The following is a 20,738-nucleotide window of genomic DNA, read 5'->3' as shown; positions in this document are numbered from 1 at the left end:
GGATGCTACCTTGGGGGATGGGGGGTGTGGGACTTTGGTGTCTACTCACTCATGCTGCCCGGTATGGATGGTTGACCTTCTTCCGACAATGGAGGCCAGTCCTCCTGGTCACAATGACCCAGCTGACTCTTGCCTCGTCACAGGCAGCATTGGCTGTTCCAGGACCCTCGGAGGAAGAGGACATTCCTCCTGGCCTCCACCACGTCCAGGAGCCTTCCCAGGTCAGCATTGTTCCGAGCTGGCTGGGGTTGGCTGAGCAAGTGCTGCTTAAGTACTGCTTGACCTTGTTAGCCGGAGGCTGGCGAGCGTGGTGCTGGCAAATGAACTGGCAAGCCGGCATTCGAGGCGGGAAGACTGTGAGGCCTCTTTATGTGGACCAATTAACATTGAATAGCGTTACCAGCCTCGTTGGGCCAAGTGCCGGGAAACTCGCCCTACACCCCGGACTCTTTGCCTGTGATCAAAGATGGCTACTCATGTCCTCCCGTCCCGGCAGAAGCCCTCCGCCAGGTTCACGTTTTTCAAAAGGAGAACTAATCGGCGCCAGCGTGACAACTTGCTGGGGAGGCTGATGAATGACGGGAGGCCGTTGGATATGCGGTGGCTTCCGTTAATTGTATGGAAATAGGGCTTAAGTGGTGCTAATTGGTTTCTCGCCACACTACAGTCAAATCCCGATTTCACCTACGGGAGCGGGCCGGTTCCATCGCAGACATCTTGGAGCCTGGCTCTCGTTTTTGGCCTCTCCCGCTATTCACTGGCCTCGTTTCGCTTGAGCGAGAGCGTAACAAGGCCGGAGAATCGTGCCCATTGCTGGAGCACATTTAATATTTGTTTGATTGAGGCAGAGCGTGATTCTCACTGTCCACCTCCTCTGCAGCTGTGCATGGGTTACTGACTGAAGTTAAGAGCTATGTCCAGAGATGCTACCCCTTGGCACCCAGCCTGCCAGCCTGCGATTATGTAGTTATTGAAATAAAGAGAGCACCGAAGACTTGTCACTGGTCGAATGAGTCATGACAGTTGTAATGACCGTGGACACAGCTACATGATAGCACATGACAACCAACTGCGAGAATGGAATCCCTTTTGATTGATGAAGATGCTAGGCTGGGGCAAGACAATGCACATGCAGCCAATGGAAGCCTGCCCTGTGGGTGAAACCTCACTCATCCACTTTGAGAGTGACACTGACCCAGGCATTGACAGGCAGTGCTGTATTAACCCTGCTTTGCGGTTGAAGTTGTAGCTGCGGTCTGTGACATAGCTCAGTGATGAAGAAAAGGTGCCTCATACATTGCAGAGCAGAGCTCTGTTAAAGCCCACTCTAGTGCCCCTGTCCTCCTGCTCCTCCCTCTTTTGACAGATTATTTTGCCTTTTGGTCTTTTCTGGTCCTAGAACATCAAAAGCACTGATGAGACCATTCAGACTATTTCTGGGCGAAGATCCGCAATAGTGCTGAATCACATTGTGTAGGGACAAAGTGAACTTCCCAGAGCAATACAATATAGCATAAAATGGCAAGGGTGCCATAGTCCCAGATGACCATAGGCTGCTTTCCCCTTTGAGGGGGGAGAGCGAGCTGTTGGTGATTTAACCTGTGGATCACCACACCCCAGGCACGGGGCAAGGTTGAGCAGGCGCCTTCATGAATAACCTCAGCCAGTACTGTAATTGAACTCACACTGCTGGTATCGCTCTGCATCACAAACTAACTGCTGTCTAGCCAACTGAGGTAAACTGGCCCCCTTTGCTTTGAAGTAAAGCAGTAGCCAGAAATTAACTTGTCAATACCATATCATGCCTTTGAATAATGCTGGCGAGGCAGCCTTCATGTTGGTTAGTATTCTGTTGCACTGTGCGAGGTTAGACTGTTTCGAATGAAGTCGTGGGGCAGCTCAAAAATTAACATGCGACCCACAAGAAACACAGAAGCCTAATTTAAATATATGGGCCCAATTCAGCAGTCTCGTCGCACCTGATTTGGTGTCGGGCGAGGCCGTTGAAATTTGTGAGGCTTCCATCGGGAATCGCGACACTCGAAACGTCTCCCGAGATTCAATGGAATTCCGTCGGGCGTTGCGATCTGCATCTGAACCTCGCTGGGCGAGATCCAGGCACGCATATTTAAATGAGCCCCCTTGGTCCTCCACAAGGTCCACCACACCAGAGCCATGCTGGTGGAGACAACAAGTGATCTGCGCCCAGGCAATTCCTGGCTATGAGGACTGGAGCATCACAGGAGGCCAGAGCATAGGGTGCCAGGACCACTAAATGGATGCATTAAGACCCATTTGCATTCATTTACATGCTCCTTCTGGCATGAGGGGGTTTGGAGAATTGTCTTTGGACCAGCGCCCAATTTTCCCCCATGCCCAATGCTTCATCCCATCGGGGTACGCATTCCGGGCGTCGTGAGACGGAGAACCCAGCCCCAAATATCTGTCTATCCCAACCTTAAATGTATTCAATGAAGGAGCGTCCACAACTCTCTGAGGTAGAAAAATCCAAAGATTCACAACTGTTTGAGTGAAGTAATTTCTCCTCATCTCAGTCCTACACGGTTGGCCCCTTATCCTGAGAGTGTGCTCCCCTGTTTTAGACTCCCGGATCTGCAGAAACATCTCTCAGCATCCACCCTATCAAGCCCACTCAGCATTTTGCAGGTTTTGTGAGCTCGCCTCTCATTCTACTAAACTCCAGAGAATATAAATTCAATTTACTTAGTCACTCATCAGAAGACAAACCCCTCATTTCAGGGACCAACCTAGTGGACCTTCGTTGTACGACCCCCAAAGCAAGTATAAACTTGTGGACATCGTGCACCACATAGTAAGAAAGCGCTTTCTATTTTCAAATTTGATGCAGTATTTTTAGTACAAACAAAGCCCTCAAAGCCAAAAGGTGTCCTTTGCAATCCGACTTTAATCTGCACAGCGGGATTTTAATATGCATATAGGTTGGGCAAATCAAATTAGTAACAATACCGTAGAGGAGGAAATGGTGTTGGGGAAATTGATGGGATTGAAGGCCAATAAATTCCCAGAGCCTGATAATCCACGTCCCAGAGTGCTGAAGGAAGTGGCCCTAGAAATAGTGGATGCATTGGTGGTCATCTTCCAAGATTCTACAGACTCTGGAACAATTCCTACAGATTGATGGGTAGCTAATGTAACCCCATTATTTAAAAAGGGAGTTCGAGAGAAAGCAGGGAATTATAGACCAGTCAGCCTGACGTCGGTAGTGGGGAAAATGCTCGAATCCATTGTCAAAGGTTTAATTGCAGAGTACTTGGAAAATTGGCAGGATCGGATACAGTCAACATGGATTTATAAAAGGGAAATCATGCTTGAGAAATCACTGGAATTCTCCGAGGGAGTGCCAGTGGATGTGGTTTATTTGGACTTTAGAAGGCTTTCAACAACGTCCCACATAAGAGATTACCATGTAAAATTAAAGCACATGGGACTGGGGGTAATGTATTGAGATGGATAGAAAACTGGTTGCCAGACAGGGTAGGAATAAACAGTCTTTTTCCAAATGGCAATGACTAGAGGGATATCACAAATATTAATGCTGGGAGCCTCTGATACTCACAACGTATATGAATGATTTAAATGAGGAAATTAAGAGTATTATCCCCAAATTTGCAGATGACACAAAGCTAAGTGGGAGGGTGAGCTGTGAGAAGAACACGCAGTTGCTTCAGTGTGATTTGGACAAGTTGAGTGAGTGGGCAAATCCATGACAGATGCAGGATAATGTGGATATGTATGAGGCTATCCGCTTTGGTAGCAAAAACAGAAAGGTAGATTATTACCTGAATTATAGATTGAGAGAAGGAAATGTGCAAGAAGACCTGGGTGTCCTTGTACACGAATCGCTGAAAAGTAAGCATGGAGGTGCAGCAGGCAGTAAAGAAGGCAACTGGTATGTTGACCTTCATAGTTGGAGGATTCGAGTACAGGAGCAAGGATGTCTTGCTGCAATTATACAGGGCCTTGGTGAGATCACATCTGGAATATTGTGTGCAGTTTTGGTTCCCTTATCTGAGGAAGGATTTTCCTGCTATTGAGACAATACAGCAAACAAGTGCAGACTGGTTCCTGGGATAACGGGACTGATGTATGGGGAGAGATAAAGTCAGTTTGGATGATATTCACTGGAGTTTAGAAGAATGAGGGGCGGTAGTTGTCATATAAACCTGTATATTTCTAATAGAACTAGAGAGGATAGATGCAGGAAGAATCGTCCCGATGGTGATGGGCACCAGAACCAGGGGGTCATATCTAAGCATATGGGATGAACCATTTAGGACTGAGATGAAGTGAAATTTCTTCACCCATAGTGTTCAGCCTGTAGAATTTGCTACCACAGAAAGCAATTGAGGCCAAAACATTGTATGTTTTCAAGAAGGTGTTAGATATAACTCTTGGTGCAAAAAGGATCAAATGATATGGGGGTGGGGAGGAAGCAGGAACAGTTTACTGAATTGGATGATCAGCCATGATCATAATGAATGGCGGGGCAGGCTCAAAGGGCTGAATGGCCTCCGCCTATTTTCTATGTTTCTATGCAGCTCATACTAGACACATCACAGGAAATGTGTCATAAAAATAGACACCATTGGAGGTAAACGATTAACAGACCAGGTGTACTGCAACAGAGTCATCTGTCCAGATATAACTAAACAGCACTGTATGTGTTAGTTGTGATTCATTGTGCCATCTGGTCCATGAAAACCTAAGGACAGTTAACCATCTGCCATTCCTGACCAGCAGCCATGAAGGTCACCACTGCATTCAACTTTATGACACAGGGTCCTGCATAATATTCATAATATCACAAGAGGCAACCACTTTGTACTTATTGTTTTTTGGAAATTCAATGCTGTCTTTCCTGCACAAGAAAAAATTACAGCCTCTAATTTTTTTAATGTAATCAATTTTCTTCAGATTTTATTGCCATTAGGTTTTAAAAATCTCCGTTTGAATTGACAACTTAGGAGTACAAGGAGGGGAACAGAAGGGAGGGCTAGTGAGGCAACATCAAAAAATGATTAGGCTATCCCAATGTTCCTCTGTCTACGATGAGGATATTGTTGTAAGATGCTGTGTGTAGTTTTGTCGGTCTCATGAAGTGGTTCTGAGTCTTGTACAGTTTAACAGTAGGTGTTTACATATTATTAACTATTCTGTAACCAAAAACATATATACAGTAAAATGTCTAAGCTTGCCTCCACGTTTGCCTTTACAACCATCTCTGTCCAGTCCGAGACTGTCCACTCGAGTTATATGTTTACATCAAACTTAGGTGGTATTTTTCCCAGTCCCACGTTAACCTTTCTATATTACTCTTGAGTCAATAAGACATGAACAAAAATCCAAAACTGTATGCATCAACACTTTATTGCTTTTTTCTGATTTTAAAAGTGATTGCCCCTTTTTCTGGAAGCTACCAACAGGAGTTACAAGAAGAAAAGAATCCTCTTCTCATCATCAAGCGATCTCACACCCAATTTTAAGGAAATTACAATCACAAAACTATATGACTCGCAGATCAAAACTGCTATTTCTTCAGAATGACCAGACCCATCTCACACCTGGAGCTGCCCAGGTCCATTTGAAAAGGGCCAATTGTCGTTACTTGCATCCGGTTAAGCTTACCCTTCTAGCAGAGCCACAGGGTGAAAACCTCAATATACATGGTAACTCTTTAAAAAATAATGGCTGGGACATTACCAGTCCTGAAAGCAAAGTCAGCCCCAGACAATAGATAAATATCACTTTTGAAATCATTGTGCAGAAAGAAGATCACCTGACTTCAATGGCCACTTTGAAATCTCTATATTTCTTTGAGAACTGAGAGACCCTCAGATTGCGATTTAATACTAGCCGGAAAGAACTCCAGCAGGAGCAAAGCAAGCTAGAGAGGGGCAGAGATGTTGGGAGGGAATTCCAGAGCTTAGGACCACAGGCAGCTGAAGGGTGGTCACCAATGGTGGAACGATTAAAATTTAGTTGCTGAAAAGGTCACAATTCAAAGAACAGAAGATTTCTCAGAGGATTGGGAGGCTGGATGAGATTAGGAAGGAAGGAAAGGAGCCAATACATAACAATGAAGGATCTTCTTTTTACAATGACCCAGCCATAAGATTAACTATAACATCTAGTTTAGTCCTATAAAGATTAAAAAACAGGAATTCACCAAATTGACATAATCATGTAACCCATTATTAAAATCTGAGATTGCTGAGACTATACTTCCTTGTAGTGTAATAGTTTATGTCACATAAATGGTACTTTTAAAATACCAGACAAAATAATCTGAAAGGTGAAATTTTTCCTCCTGGCATCACGTTTAGCAGCACATAGCAAAAAACCCATCATGAAATGCTGGCAGATGGCGACACGGTAGCGCAGTGGTTAGCACAGCTGCATCACAGCGCTGAGGTCCCACGTTCGATCCAGGCTCTAGGTCACTCTCCGTGTGGAGTTTGCACATTCTCCCCGTGTCTGACTCCCACAACCCAAAAAGATGTGCAGGATAGGTGGAATGGTCAAGCTAAATTACCCCTTAATTGGGAAAAAAAATAATTGCGTCCTGTAAATTAAAAAAAAATGAAATGCTGGCAGTGAAGTGTCACACATCATTTCCTGGTGTCCAATGGAAGTTCTCCATACCATGATGGGGGGCCTGTTCGAAAATCAGAACAGATGTTAACACAACTGTAACTCAGCACAACTGCCGATGACTTGATTAGGGTTCCATTCTTCTCCATTCCAAAAATAATCTTTATTATTGTCACAAGTAGGCTTACATTAACACTGCAATGAAGTTACTGTGAAAATCCCCGAGTCGCCACACTCCAGCGCCTGTTCGGGTACACTGACAGAGAATTCAGAATGTCCAATTCACCCAACAGCACGTCTTTCGGGACTTGTGGGAGGAAACCGGAGCACCCGGAGGAAACCCACGCAGACACAGGCAACAGTGCTAACAATTGTGCTATTGTGAGTTTAATCTGAAACATTAACAAAAGTTTTTAATGTTTAAGAATTGTTAATAGAGTACCCAATTTGTTTTTTCAAATCAAGGGGCAATTTAGCGTGGTCAATCCACCTACGCTGCACATCTTTCTTGGTTGTGGGGGTGAGACCCACGCAGACACGGGGTAATGTACAAACGCTACACGGACAGTGACCCGGGGCCGGGATTGAACCTGGGTCCTGAGCAGCGTGAGGCAGCAGTGCTAACCACTGCGCCCCATGCCGCCCGTCTATTCTGAATCATAAACAGGGTGGAGGCTGTAAGAAAATAGTTTCCTTGGACTACTGCCCATTTAGTCCATTGATCTTCCAAAAAGTCACTGAGGAATCAGATAATTTCAAGATGGAGACCTGGTGGTAACTGTGCCTTAAATCACTTATTTCTGTACAGTAATAAAAGAGTAATAATCAAATTTTCTTGATGGCTCTTTCCGCTTTCAATTAACTTTCTTTCAGGCATTTTCCTTTACTCTTTCATCTCGATTTCCTTTTAGTTTTTCTTTGTATTATATCTTCAATCCAGGTCGGTCAAACCTAATTATCTTTTGATTTTTAGAAAGTGCTAATGTATGCTTAGTTGCTGAATAAAGTTGAAGGCATCATGCTGACTACAGACAGATAGTGGTACTTGTTATTCTGCGCAAAAATAATTATTCATCTTATCAAAACCTTCCGGGAACTAATCCGTTGCTGACATCAATTATCTTTGTGGCAAAGCAGCCTATTGCTTTTCTGTTGAAAATGACATTGCTATTTATGTTGTAAATAACCTTCTGAGTCTGACTCATGTTCTGAGATGCAGAGAGTTCTGCCTGTCCGAGTGCATGAAATGCAAAATTGTAGTACACAGGTATAGCAGGTAATTTGGAAAGTTAATGGAAACTCATCATTCATTGTGAAGGGAATTGAATATAAAGTAGAGAGGCTATGCATTGGTGAGACCACATCTGGAGTATTGTGTCCAGTATTGGTTTCCTTATTTAAGGAATAATGTAAATGCATTAGAAGCTGTTCAGAGAAGGTTTATCAGATTAATCCCAGGGTTGTCTAATGAGAAAAGGATATGCTTGGCTTGTATCTGCTGGAGTTTAAAACTCAGTAAGAGGTGCCTTGACTGAAAGATATAAGAACCTGAGGGGTCCTGACAGGCTGAATGTGGAGAGAAGTTTTCCTCTTGTGGGAAAATCTAGAACAAAGGGTCACTCATTTAAGACCGAGATGAGGAGAAACGTTTTCTCTCAGAGGGTTGTGAATCTTTGAAACATTCTTCCTGAAAAGGTGGTGGAAGAGTCTTTGAAGATTTTTAAGGTCAAGCCAGATAGATTCTTGCTAAACAAAGTGATGAAAGGTTATCATGGGTATGTAGGGATGTGGAGATGAGGTTACAATCAGGTCCCATGATTTTATTTAATGGCAGAGTAGGCTCAAGGGCTGAGTGACGTACTCCTGCTCCTAAGTTGTGTGTTCATCTGTAGTCTATTTAAGAGTTTAAGCATATAGAATTAAAAATACCTGGAAACCTTTACACTTGGGCAGGGTAAAACATTTTATGTTATTTTATTTCATTTTCTGACAAGATTTATTTTGATTTATTTGCCTTCAATGCAAGATTAATTTATTGTATATATTCAATACTTAAATTAAGATTCATATTTATGTACTTTGAAAATTACTCTCCTCTCAAGTAGCTAAATTGCAGGGACTAAAAAACATGGCCTAGAAATCCAATCATGCGTTGCTCCTATTTTACAGGTTTCCAAGAATCCATTGCGGTGGATGCATACTTTCACCAAGCTTGTTGCATGTGGTGAGGGAACCAACACAAGGGAAAAACCTACCTGGCTTCCTCCTTGCCTATCCACCTATTGTCAATGCATCTGACGCAAGCGTATTGGTATGGAGATGAAGTCTCATCTTCTCACTGAGGACAATCTCCTTCATGTTGTGTGGCACTACTGTGGCAAATGGGAAAGAATAAGCAACTCAAAATTGGATCCAGGAGGCTCTGTAGGCTTCAGAAGCAGGGGAGTTGGCATTTCACCACATTCAGTAATCTCATTGTCTGGCATATCACTCACTGCATCATTACCATGAAGCCAGGCACCCAATTTTGTTTCAATGAAGAATGTCGGAGACCGTGCCAAGTGTAGCACCAAGGGTAGCAGAACTTAAGGTGCCAACATGGAGAAGATACAACATAGGACTGCATGCAGATGTTATAAACGAAGCTAAGCAATTTCACAGCCAATGGTTCAGATCAAAGCTGTGCAGTCCTGCCACATCTATTCGTGAATAATAGTGGATAGTGAGCATTCCATCTTCAATGATGGTGTAGCCCATCATGTGAGTGTAATAGTCATGTGTGAAGCATTTGTAATCACCTTCAGTCAAAAGTGTCAAGTGGACGAACCATCTTAGCCTCCTCCTGAGGTCCACAGCACCACAGATTCTGGATACACAACAAAGGCCATGAGCCTCAGCAACATATACAGTGCAGAAAACCCGACTTCAGAATTAGCCATACGCATAACCAAGGTGTACCAGTATAGCTAGAATGATGACATCCTAAAATATTTACAATATTTTTTATCAGAATGAAGAAATTAGAAAATTCTACAAACATAAAATTAGCTTTCCAGGGTCAGTGAGGGAGTTTAGCAGTAATCATGAAGTTAATCCACTTTTAAAAAAACAATTATGCCTCATCCAACAAGATGTAATTTTTTCAAGTGATTTTACAGTGAGACTAACCCCATTAAAGTGGAAGGGGCAGAAAACCCCAGCTGAAGTTTCCATGAACTCACTGATTGCTTAGGAATTACACTTTGGGGACATCAACAGCACTCCCTTGAACACAAGTTTGGATGGCAGCAGCTGGGTTTCAGTGTGCTGAATCAGGTCAGCATAATGGTGGGTGACCAAAAACACCAGCACTTATGGCCTGTATGTCGGTTTGCCACCTCCATTCCTGTTACTGTTGATTTCCCCGAGGTTGGAAGCAGGGCAGAAAAGTGAAGCCGTCTCAATGTTAATTGGGAACATTTGTGTAAATTAAGGAGCTTAGTGAGAGCTCAGCTTCTAATGTTTCAGGACTTTTATGGGCTGGGCAGCTGTTGGCAGTTCAATAAAACTGTGGGAGCACAGTTGACAGTTTAACACATTTTACGTGATATGAAAAAATGTAAGTTCTGATGAAAATCCAATGGACAGCATTTAAATTAATAACATGAACATTTCCCAATCCTATCCTAGGTTACAGCTCTTCCTGGCCAATTTAAAGATGCAGATCCTTTTCTTTTATTAAAACACAAAAACAAGACCCAATCATCAAACATATTCAGGCCCCTGTCTTCTTGAATTGTACACCCAAGTCTAGGTCATTAATATGCAGCAAGAAATGCAATGGTCCTCACACTGACACCTGGGGAGTCTCACTGTACATCTTCGTCCATCTGAAAAACAACTGTTCACCACCATTTAATGTTTCCTGAAACTCTAACAACTTCATTTCCAATGCTGCACTTGACCCTTTTATTCCATGGGCTTTAACTTTGCTGACAAGCTTACGATGTGGCATTTTATCGAGTGTATTTTGAAAGTCTATGCACACCACATCAAAAGCATTACTCTTGCCGACTCTCTCTTATCAAAACTTTTATCAAAAATCTCAATCAGATTAATTGAACACAATTTGCTCTTAAAAATCCATGCCAGCTTTTCTTAATCAATCCACATTTGTCAAAGTGACTGGAATTGTTTCCAGGATAATTGCTTTTAAAAGTTTTCCCACTACGAAGATTTAACTGACTGGTTTGCATCTGTTTATCTTCCCACCCTTTTTTAAACAAGGGCAAAATGTTTGCAATTTTCCAGTCTTCTGGCATCACACCTGTATCTAAGGAGAATTGGAAGGTTATGCTCAGCGCCTCTGCAATTTCAACCCTTCATTCAGTATCTTTGGATGCATTCCACCTTGTCCTGGTGACTTATCAACAGTACAGCCAAACCTTTTAACACCACCTCTTTATCAATTTTACTCCATCCAGGATCTCAACTACCTTCTCTTTTATTACAACTTTGGCAGTTTTTTCTTCCTTGGTATAAAGACAAATGCAAGAACTTAGTTAGTACCTCCGCCTTGTCCTCTGCTTCCATGCGTAAATTCCCTTCTGGCCCCTCCTCCTTTTACCATCCTTTTACTATTTATATGCCTAAAACAAATGTGTAGATTCTGTTTTATGTTAGCTGCCAGTCTCTTTTCAAATTCTCTCTTTGCAGCTCTTACTTCTTTTTCACTTCCCCTCTTAACTTTCTATATTTAGTCTGGTTCTCTCTTTTATTATCCATTTGATACTTATCATTGACACCCTTTCTCTGCTTCATCTTACTCTATTCTTTTCATCATCGAGAGAGCTTGGATTTGTTTGTACTACCTTTCTGCCTGTGGGAGTTACTCAACCGTGAAGGAATGGAACAGTTGGGGTATATGGAAGCTGTCAATCACAGCCTAGTAAAATCAATATCAAAGAGAAATGAATGACTGGATTGCAGATCAAAGATCTGAGACGGTTTGAACACAGCTGACTGGTTTTCTCTTTCCAGGAATTGACAGATGGTGCTTCTTGTGTCTGAACCAGCAGGTGTATTATACAGGTGAGTGTTAAAACAGTAATTTTTTTTTACTGTCTCTGTCTGGAAGTTTGCTCTCTAGCTTCCTGACAGGAGTTTTTCATTTAGGGGGCTTCCTGACAGTTTCCCTTCTTTGGGAGGGGAGGGAGGGGGCTTCCTGACAGGAGGGTTTGTGGGGGTACCTCCTTATTTAGGGGTCTCTGTGTTTAAGAGGTCTCGTTGGATGGTCTCTTTATTTGAGGGGTCTCTTTATTTAGGGGGTCTCTTTATTTCAGGCGTCTCTTTATTTAGGAGGTCTCTGTGGGGGACCTCTTTATTTCAGGGGTCTCTGTTGGGGGTGGGGCCTGGATATCACTGCCCGGTTTGGGGGGGGGTGGGGGGCAGAGGTGGAGTGGGTGTGCTGAATTGCATTGTGGGGGTTGCAATTCAGCAAACCGCGGGATCTCGTTATAGGGTCGCCACTCAAAATGGCGGCCCAATAGCAGGATTCCCTCAAGAAGCATTCATAAATTTGCATGGCTAATAATTAGGAATCGCTTCCTGATTTGAGAGCGCAAATCAGATGCAATTCAGATCCAGCACAAGAACATAGGGTGGGATACTTTGTTGTCGGACGCCAAAATCATTTCCGGCGATAGGGCAGAGAATCCCCTTTTGCGACCGAATCTGGTTCGGCGCCGTTTGTCAGATGCTTTGCCCCCCCCAAATTGGCGTCATCTGGGAGTGGGCCGCACACCATTGCGATGGCGTCAGCGCGTCGCTCTGAGGCCCACCCCCAATGCTCCGACCCCGATGGGCTGAGTTCACGACCCCGTGGGCCCTCGGGGAGGAGCCTTGCTGCTGGTAGGAGGGGGGTGGGGGGGGGGGCTTTGGAGAGGGCTGGATGGACTGGTGGGGGGTTGTCCAGGGGTCATGAGGAGGGGTCAAGGGAGACACTATTTGGCTGGCATCCATACACGGCCAGCGCCATGTTGTACGTCTTGGGTCATGTTGTATTAGGTCATACTCCAGCACTATCTTCATAGGATCATCGAATGCCTACAGTGCAGAAGGAGGCCATTTGGCCCATCGAGTCTGCACTAGCCCTCCGAAGGAGTACCCCACCCAGGGCAATTCCCCCGCCCTAACTCCACCTAACCATTGGACACTAGGGGCAATTTAGCATGGCCAATTTACCTAACCTGCACATCTTTGGGCTGTCTTTGGACTGACATCTTGGGCTGGATGCTCCCGTTCTAAGGTTACGAATCCATGGTGTTTCACGACGGGAAAATTGGCACAAAACCCTCACCGATTCCAGTACTGGTGCGGGACCAGCACCGGCAGAACGTGCGGAGAATCGCTGGGTCCCGGGCCGCACATGCGCAGGGCTGACAAGCTGCAGCTGCGCATGCCCACACCCGCACCGGCCACGCCGGAAAACATGATGCCTGCCGTGCTGGACCACGTACCCGCCCACCCTGACCCCACAGCCCATCTCCTGGCCACCCTCCACCACTCTCCCCAGTCCTAGCAAAAGCCCCCCCCACCCCGGCCAGCAGCACAGATCTTGACCGAGTGTGGCGGCGCTCGACACTGTCTGCAGTGGCACGCCAGGTTCCTAACCGCTGGGGCCACAAGTGGCCCGCGCCGCCGGGAACCCGGCTCATCGGAGGCGGAGCATCGTGGGTGGACCAGCTGATGGCGCTCCGATGGGGTTTCGACTACGTGCAATGATGCCCATTTGGAGGGGGTGGAGAATCGGTAACAGGCGTCAAACAGGCGCCTGCCCCGATTTCAGCAGCGGTAGACATTCTCCGCCTGATTGCCTTTCTCGATTTCAGCGTCAGACTACGGGGAATCCCGCTCCTTGTCTCTGACAATTTTTTATGTATCTTGTTTTTCATCTCTATGTTACCTCCCGGTTCCCAAACTCCTGCCAAATTAATTTAAATCATCCCCAATAGCACTAGAAAATGGTACACAAGGACATTGGTCCTGGCTCTCGTCAGGTTCGACACATATTCTATGCACAAGCACCAACCACCCCAGTCACAGATTCATCTTCCCATCCTCCTATACACACTAGTGCTTGACACCAGGAGTAATCAGAACTGAATACTGGGTGGAGAGCAAGATGCATTCAGGGAACACTGTACTACCGGCTTGGTCCTGCTTCATTGCCTGTCTGGCAGGCACACATGTTCTCTGCCTGAGTATATTAAACTGTTGGTAACCACATCCAGAAACGTGCCAATTATGAAACTCTCAGCCTCACAGATGCACCACATTGATGTCAGCTAATACTCAAACTCTGAAACCTGGAGCCTGAAATGCTCCCACTGAGGAATCTCCCTGCACATATGGTTTTGCAGGGTACAAGAAGCACCCTAGAGTTCCCACATGGAGCAGGATATGCACCGTACAGCTCTGAGATGCCCCGCCATGCCTCTATTTACTACACTGATAACTGAATTAAGATAAATAACCATAAGATTAAATAAATACATTGAACCACTACTCAATAAGCTGCTTCCCTTGTGCAGACATCTGTTTATTTTATACGCAGTGACCTTAAATGTTTTTACTTAACTCTTACATACCTATATACCTCAGATTTTAATTTACTGAAAAATTCTGTACCCTTTCGTGCCACTGCGCCGTGCTACTTAATTTTAACTTTATCTTGTGGACCTGATTAAGTAATTGAACACTGATTAAAATTACATAATAAATTATCAAAAGGGTACATAGAACATAGAACGATACAGCGCAGTACAGGCCCTTCGGCCCACAATGTTGCACCGACATGGGAAGTCAAAAAACAAAAGCCATCTAACCTACACTATGCCATTATCATCCATATGCTTATCCAATAAACTTTTAAATGCCCTCAATGTTGGTGAGTTCACTACTGTTGCAGGTAGGGCATTCCACGGCCTCACCACTCTTTGCGTAATTAACCTACCTCTGACCTCTGTCCTATATCTATTACCCCTGTTCCTTTGACCAATTAATTGATCTACCCTTACTTTATAATTGATTAATTTAATTTCAATTAAGAGCTTACCTGCATACTCGCCCCCACGTGACCTCTCGTCCTGTGATGTTACTTTGATATTTTTTTTCTTGTCCGGATCAGATTTTGCAGAATGATCATAGTCTTCCTTCTCTCCCAGGCCTCCCGTTTTGCCAAGTATTGAAAAAGAAATGCCTCCATACAAGACAAACGTTTGGCATGCTCCAGAAATGTCCTCCGAAGACAATTAAGTTTTGAAAAGCTGTATTTTAGCAACTTATATCCCTTTGGGACACTATGTGAATAGACATGTCAGTAATTGTAACTCGCAGAAACGATCAGCCCATTTGAAAACGTTTCTGCTTCAACATACAGAAAGACATGATTAATTGCTCCTAATGGTTCAGTGCAATCACACAACCAAGTTAATTGGTTTATCCTGATAACCCCCAGTTTGCTGTGGGGGAAGAAAATCTGCTTTATATTGTAAAATGTTGACCTGCTGACACATAGGTTGAAACAATGACAGCTTAGAAAGGCTGATGGTGGCATGTATGATTGCAGCCAAGCAGCATGTCATTTATACCGCCCAGTTGGAACTCCGATGTTCCAGCAGGATGAAGCTTTGCACACGTGGGTATGTTCACTCACACGGAGATACTCACACTGCTGTTGAACTTTAAATATTCAGAATGAGTGGGTGGTGTCATGATATCCATATTAACATATTATGGTGCAATCGCACACACACACTGATGGACAGGTAGATGGACCAATCAACACACACACAACATCACAGCCAATCACCAGTGAGAACAAAGAACAAAGAAATGTACGGCACAGGAACAGGCCCTTCGGCCCTCCAAGCCCGTGCCGACCATACTGCCCGACTAAACTACAATCTTCTACACTTCCTGGGTCCGTATCCTTCTATTCCCATCCTATTCATATATTTGTCAAGATGCCCCTTAAATGTCCCTATCGTCCCTGCTTCCACGACCTCCTCCGGTAGCCTCACCCTAGCCACCGCCATCGAAACCTGCATCCTCCACGAAAAGGCGACCAGCCGCTCACCCAATTCCAGGCGGCCGAATCGGCACGGCAGGGGTCCTACGAGGCCGAGTGGGTCCAGTCGATCGAGTTCCTCCCGGCCCGCGGCCCGGACGAGGGCGGCCATTTCGCGCGCTTTCCGAGGCCTCCCGCGCTTGTATGCGCCAAAAGAGGGGACGTCGACACAGAGGGACGTGATGAGAGCACACGCACTATAAAACAGGGAACACCACAGTTCCCGCTCATTCTACCAGGAGATAGCTCAGAGCACAGAGCTCACAGCGTGCCACTCAGACATACACCATGTGCTGAGTGCCTCTCTAAGATAGTGCTAGGGCTGGGTCCACAGGTTAACTGGTGAAGTATGAACCACAGCCAGAAGTTAATAGTTATTATTGTACAGAATAATAAAACAGAGTTGTACCATCTACGACCGTGTTGGTTCGTTTGTGTACCGGAACACCCAACACGACATGATACCAGGACTGGAAACTCGCCAGCGACTGTGAGACCTACCAGCACCTCTTCAGAGATCCGCCATCCTGAGCCATGAACACCATCAGCCCGCCGCAGCCGCTCCAAATCGCTGGAAATCTCGGCGTCAACTGGAAGCTGTTTAAACAGCGCTTCCAGTTCTTCCTAGAAGCCACAGACAGGGAGAATGCATCGGACACAGGAGGATCGCCCTCCTCCTATCCACGGCGGGGCAACACGCCACCCACATCTACAACTCCCTGGCATTCACGGAAGGTGAGGACAAGACGAAGTACAAGACGGTCCTTCTAAAATTTGAGGAACACTTCAGCGTCAAAGTGAATGAGAACTTCGAGAGGTACCTCTTCCAGCAGCGCCTGCAGGGTAAGGATGTGCCTTTTCAATCTTATTTGACACACCTCCGTATCCTTGCGCAGTCCTGCGGCTATGAGGCCACCTCCGATTCCATGATTCGGGATCAGATGGTTTTTGAGGCCACCTCGGATACCCTACGCCAGCAGCTCCTCAAAATAAAGCGCCTCACCCTAGCCACCGCCATCGAAACCTGCATCCTCCACGAAAACGCGACCAGCCGGTACACCCAATTCCAGGCGGCCGAATCGGCACGGCAGGGGTCCTACGAGGCCGAGCGGGTCCAGTCGATCGAGTTCCTCCCGGCCCGCGGCCCAGACGAGGGCGGCCATTTTGCGCGCTTTCCGAGGCCTCCCGCGCTTGTACGCGCCAAAAGAGGGGACGTCGACGCAGAGGGACGTGATGCGCAGGCGCGCTCTATGCAGGACCGCACCGCACATGCGCAGTGGCGCAACGAACGCCATGACGTCACCACGTGCGGCAACTGTGGATCCACACACTTAAAGAGGCAATGTCCAGCCAAAACTCGACAATGCCTCCGCTGTGACAGGATGGGCCACTACGCTGCCTGCTGTCGAGCAGCTCAACCTGCCAACGCTCCGCAATTCCGCCAGCCTCGCAGGGACGTGCGGGCCATTCAACCTCCATACACCGAGTCATACCCTGACGACGTACAGACCGGTGATACCGACAGCCGGGAACCCTTCTGCGTTGCGGTTATAGACAGGAATCGGATGTCCCCAAGTAGGACCGACTAGCCGATGCCAGTTCACAGCGTTAATCCGGGCGATGAATGAACAGTCAACCGATCACCAATCACATTCCGCTTAGACACTGATGCCTCCGCCAATCTCATTGCATGGTCAGCCTTCCACACCTTGAAGGTCAAACCACCGATTCGGCCATCCCACTGTCAGTTGGTCGATTACAACGGTAATGTTATCCCGGCCATGGGGTCTTGCCAGCTCGAGGTTGCACACAATTCATACAAAGCCACACTGTCTTTTGAGATAGTTGGATCCTTGAAGGACTCCCTGCTAGGTGCACAGGCGTGCAAGATCCTCCACCTCGTTCAGCGGGTACACACTCGGTCTCCAGAAGGCATGTCCAATTTCCCGGATGCAGACTTTAGGGCACAGCTCCACTCGCTCCTCGCCCACAACCAGGAGGTTTTCGAGGGCACACTGCTCTACACTTACAGAATACGGCTCAAACCGTACGCCACCCCGGTCATTCACGCACCTCGTAGAGTCCCAGCACCACTCAAGGACCGCCTCAAGCAGCAGCTGCAGGATCTGCAGGACCAAGGATTGCTTTCCCGGGTCACGGAGCCAACGCCATGGGTCAGCTCCATGGTGTGCGTAAAAAGGCCCTCTGGCGAGCACCGGATCTGCATCGACCCGAAAGACCTGAACAATAATATCATGAGGGAACCCTACCCATCCCTAAACGGTAAGAAATCACGAGCGAAATGGCCAGGGCTAAAATTTTTACCAAGCTTGATGCCTCAAAGGGTTTTTGGCAGATTCAACTGGATCAGTCCAGCAGGAAGCTGTGCACTTTCAACACTCCCTTTGGCAGATACTGCTACAATAGGATGCCGTTTGGCATTATCTCGGCATCCGAGGTGTTTCATCGAATAATGGAACAGATGATGGTGGGCATCGAAGGGGTGCGCGTCTATGTTGACGATGTCATCATCTGGTCCACCACACCACAGGAGCATATCAGTCGCCTCCAGCGTGTCTTTGCACGGATACGAGATCACGGCCTGCGCCTCAACCGAGCCAAGTGTTCTTTTGGCCAAACTGAGCTAAAGTTTCTGGGGGACCACATATCCCGGTCAGGGGTGCATCCGGATGCAGACAAAGTGGCAGCTATTGCAGCCATGCCACAGCCGGCAGACAAGAAGGCAGTGCTACGCTTTCTCGGGATGGTCAACTTCCTGGGGAGGTTCATTCCCAACCTTGCCTCCCACGCAAGGGCTCTTCGCCACCTGGTAAAGAAGACTACGGAATTCCAGTGGCTGCCCACACACCAGAAGGAATGGGAGGAGCTCAAGATCAAGCTCACCACCGCCCCGGTCTTGGCGTTCTTCGACACTACTCGAGACACAAAGATCTCGACTGATGCCAGCCAGTCCGGCATTGGGGCGGTACTCCTGCAACGGGACGACACTGCATCATGGGCCCTGGTCGCCTATGCCTCGCGGGCCATGACCCCCACAGAACAGCGCTATGCGCAGATTGAAAAGGAGTGCCTGGGTTTGTTAACCGGCATAGACAAATTCCACGACTATGTGTATGGTCTTCTGCAGTTCACCGTGGAGACAGACCATCGTCCCCTGGTTGGCATCATCCAAAAGGACCTCAATGAGATGACCCCTCGCCTCCAGTGCATTCTGCTCAAGCTCCGGAGGTACGACTTCCAACTTGTCTATACCCCGGGAAAGGACCTCATCATCGCGGATGCCCTGTCCAGAGCAGTGAGCACACCGCCCGAATCGGGGGGGTTCGTTTGTCAGGTCAATGCACAAGTAGCCTTCACATCGGCCAATCTGCCGGCTACTGATGCAAGTCTGGCCCACATTCGCCGTGAGACTGCGGCTGACCCCCTTTTACAACGTGTGATGTGCCACATGATGGAAGGGTGGCTCAAGGGGCAGTGCCCACAATTCTACAATGTCCGGGGTGACTTGGCCGTCATTGATGGTGTCCTCCTAAAGTTGAACCGGATTGTGATCCCACACAGCATGCACCGGCTTGTCCTCAAACAATTGCACGAAGGCCATCTCGGGGTTGAGAAGTGCAGGCGGAGGGCCCGAGAAGCTGTATACTGGCCGGGCATCAGCGACGACATCACCAACATAGTGCTCAACTGCCCCACCTGCCAAAGGTTTCAGCCGGCACAACCCCCTGAGACACTTCAGCCCCATGAGTTGGTAACGTCCCCCTGGGCAAAGGTGGGTGTGGACCTCTTTCATGCGCTCGACAGGGACTACGTCATTATAATTGACTATTTTTCCAATTATCCAGAGGTCGTACGCCTGCACGACTTGACATCATCAGCTGTAATCAGAGCATGTTCAGAAACCTTCGCTCGCCATGGCATTCCGCTTACCGTCATGTCGGACAATGGGCCCTGTTTGCGAGCCAAGAATGGTCTTCTTTTGCCGCTTCATATGGCTTCACACACGTGACGTCCAGCCCTTTGGATCCCCAGTCAAATGGCAAGGCGGAAAAGTCGTCCATATTGTGAAGCGGCTCCTCTGCAAGGCTGCTGATGCCGGATCTGACTTCTCTTTAGCCCTGCTGGCCTATCGCTCGGCCCCACTGTCCACAGGCCTCTCACCAGCCCAGCTGTTGATGGGTCGCACCCTCAGGACCACTGTGCCGTCCATTCATGTTCCTAAACCCGACCATGCTCCAGTACTGCAAAGGATGCAACAGCAGCGTGCTCAGCAGAAGGTGGCACATGACACTCGGGCAACTGATCTTCCTGTCCTGGCGCCTGGAGACAACGTCCGCATGCACCTACCAGAGGGGGCTAGTCGGCAACTGCCGAGGTTCTCCGCCGCGTGGCTCCCCGCTCGTTCCTGGTTCGCATACCTGATGGCTCCATTCGCCGGCGTAATCAGCAGGCCCTTTGGCTGCTTCCGTGCTCGCTACGTGATCATGCACCGGTGCCACGCCCTCCTGTTGTCCCTGATGTCGACTTAACATAGAACATAGAACATAGAAAATACAGCACAGAACAGGCCTTTCGGCCCACGATGTTGTGCCGAACCTTTGTCCTAGATTAATCATAGATTATCATTGAATTTACAGTGCAGAAGGAGGCCATTCGGCCCTTTGAGTCTGCACTGGCTCTTGGAAAGAGCACCCTACCCAAACTCAACACCTCCACCCAGCACCAAGGGCAGTTTTGGACACTAAGGGCAATTTATCATGGCCAATCCACCTAACCTGCACATCTGTGGACTGTGGGAGGAAACCGGAGCACCCGGAGGAAACCCATGCAGACACGGGGAGGATGTGCAGACTCCGCACAGACAGTGATCCAAGCCAGAATCGAACCTGGGACCCTGGAGCTGTGAAGCAATTGTGCTATCCACAATGTTACCGTGCTGCCCTTAAAAACAAATAAATCTACACTATATCATTTT

This window comes from Scyliorhinus torazame, chromosome 16 (assembly GCF_047496885.1).
Source record: "Scyliorhinus torazame isolate Kashiwa2021f chromosome 16, sScyTor2.1, whole genome shotgun sequence".
Classification (NCBI taxonomy): Eukaryota; Metazoa; Chordata; class Chondrichthyes; order Carcharhiniformes; family Scyliorhinidae; genus Scyliorhinus; species Scyliorhinus torazame.
The sequence above is the reverse complement of the archived record's forward strand: the minus strand, read 5'-3'. Positions refer to the sequence as shown.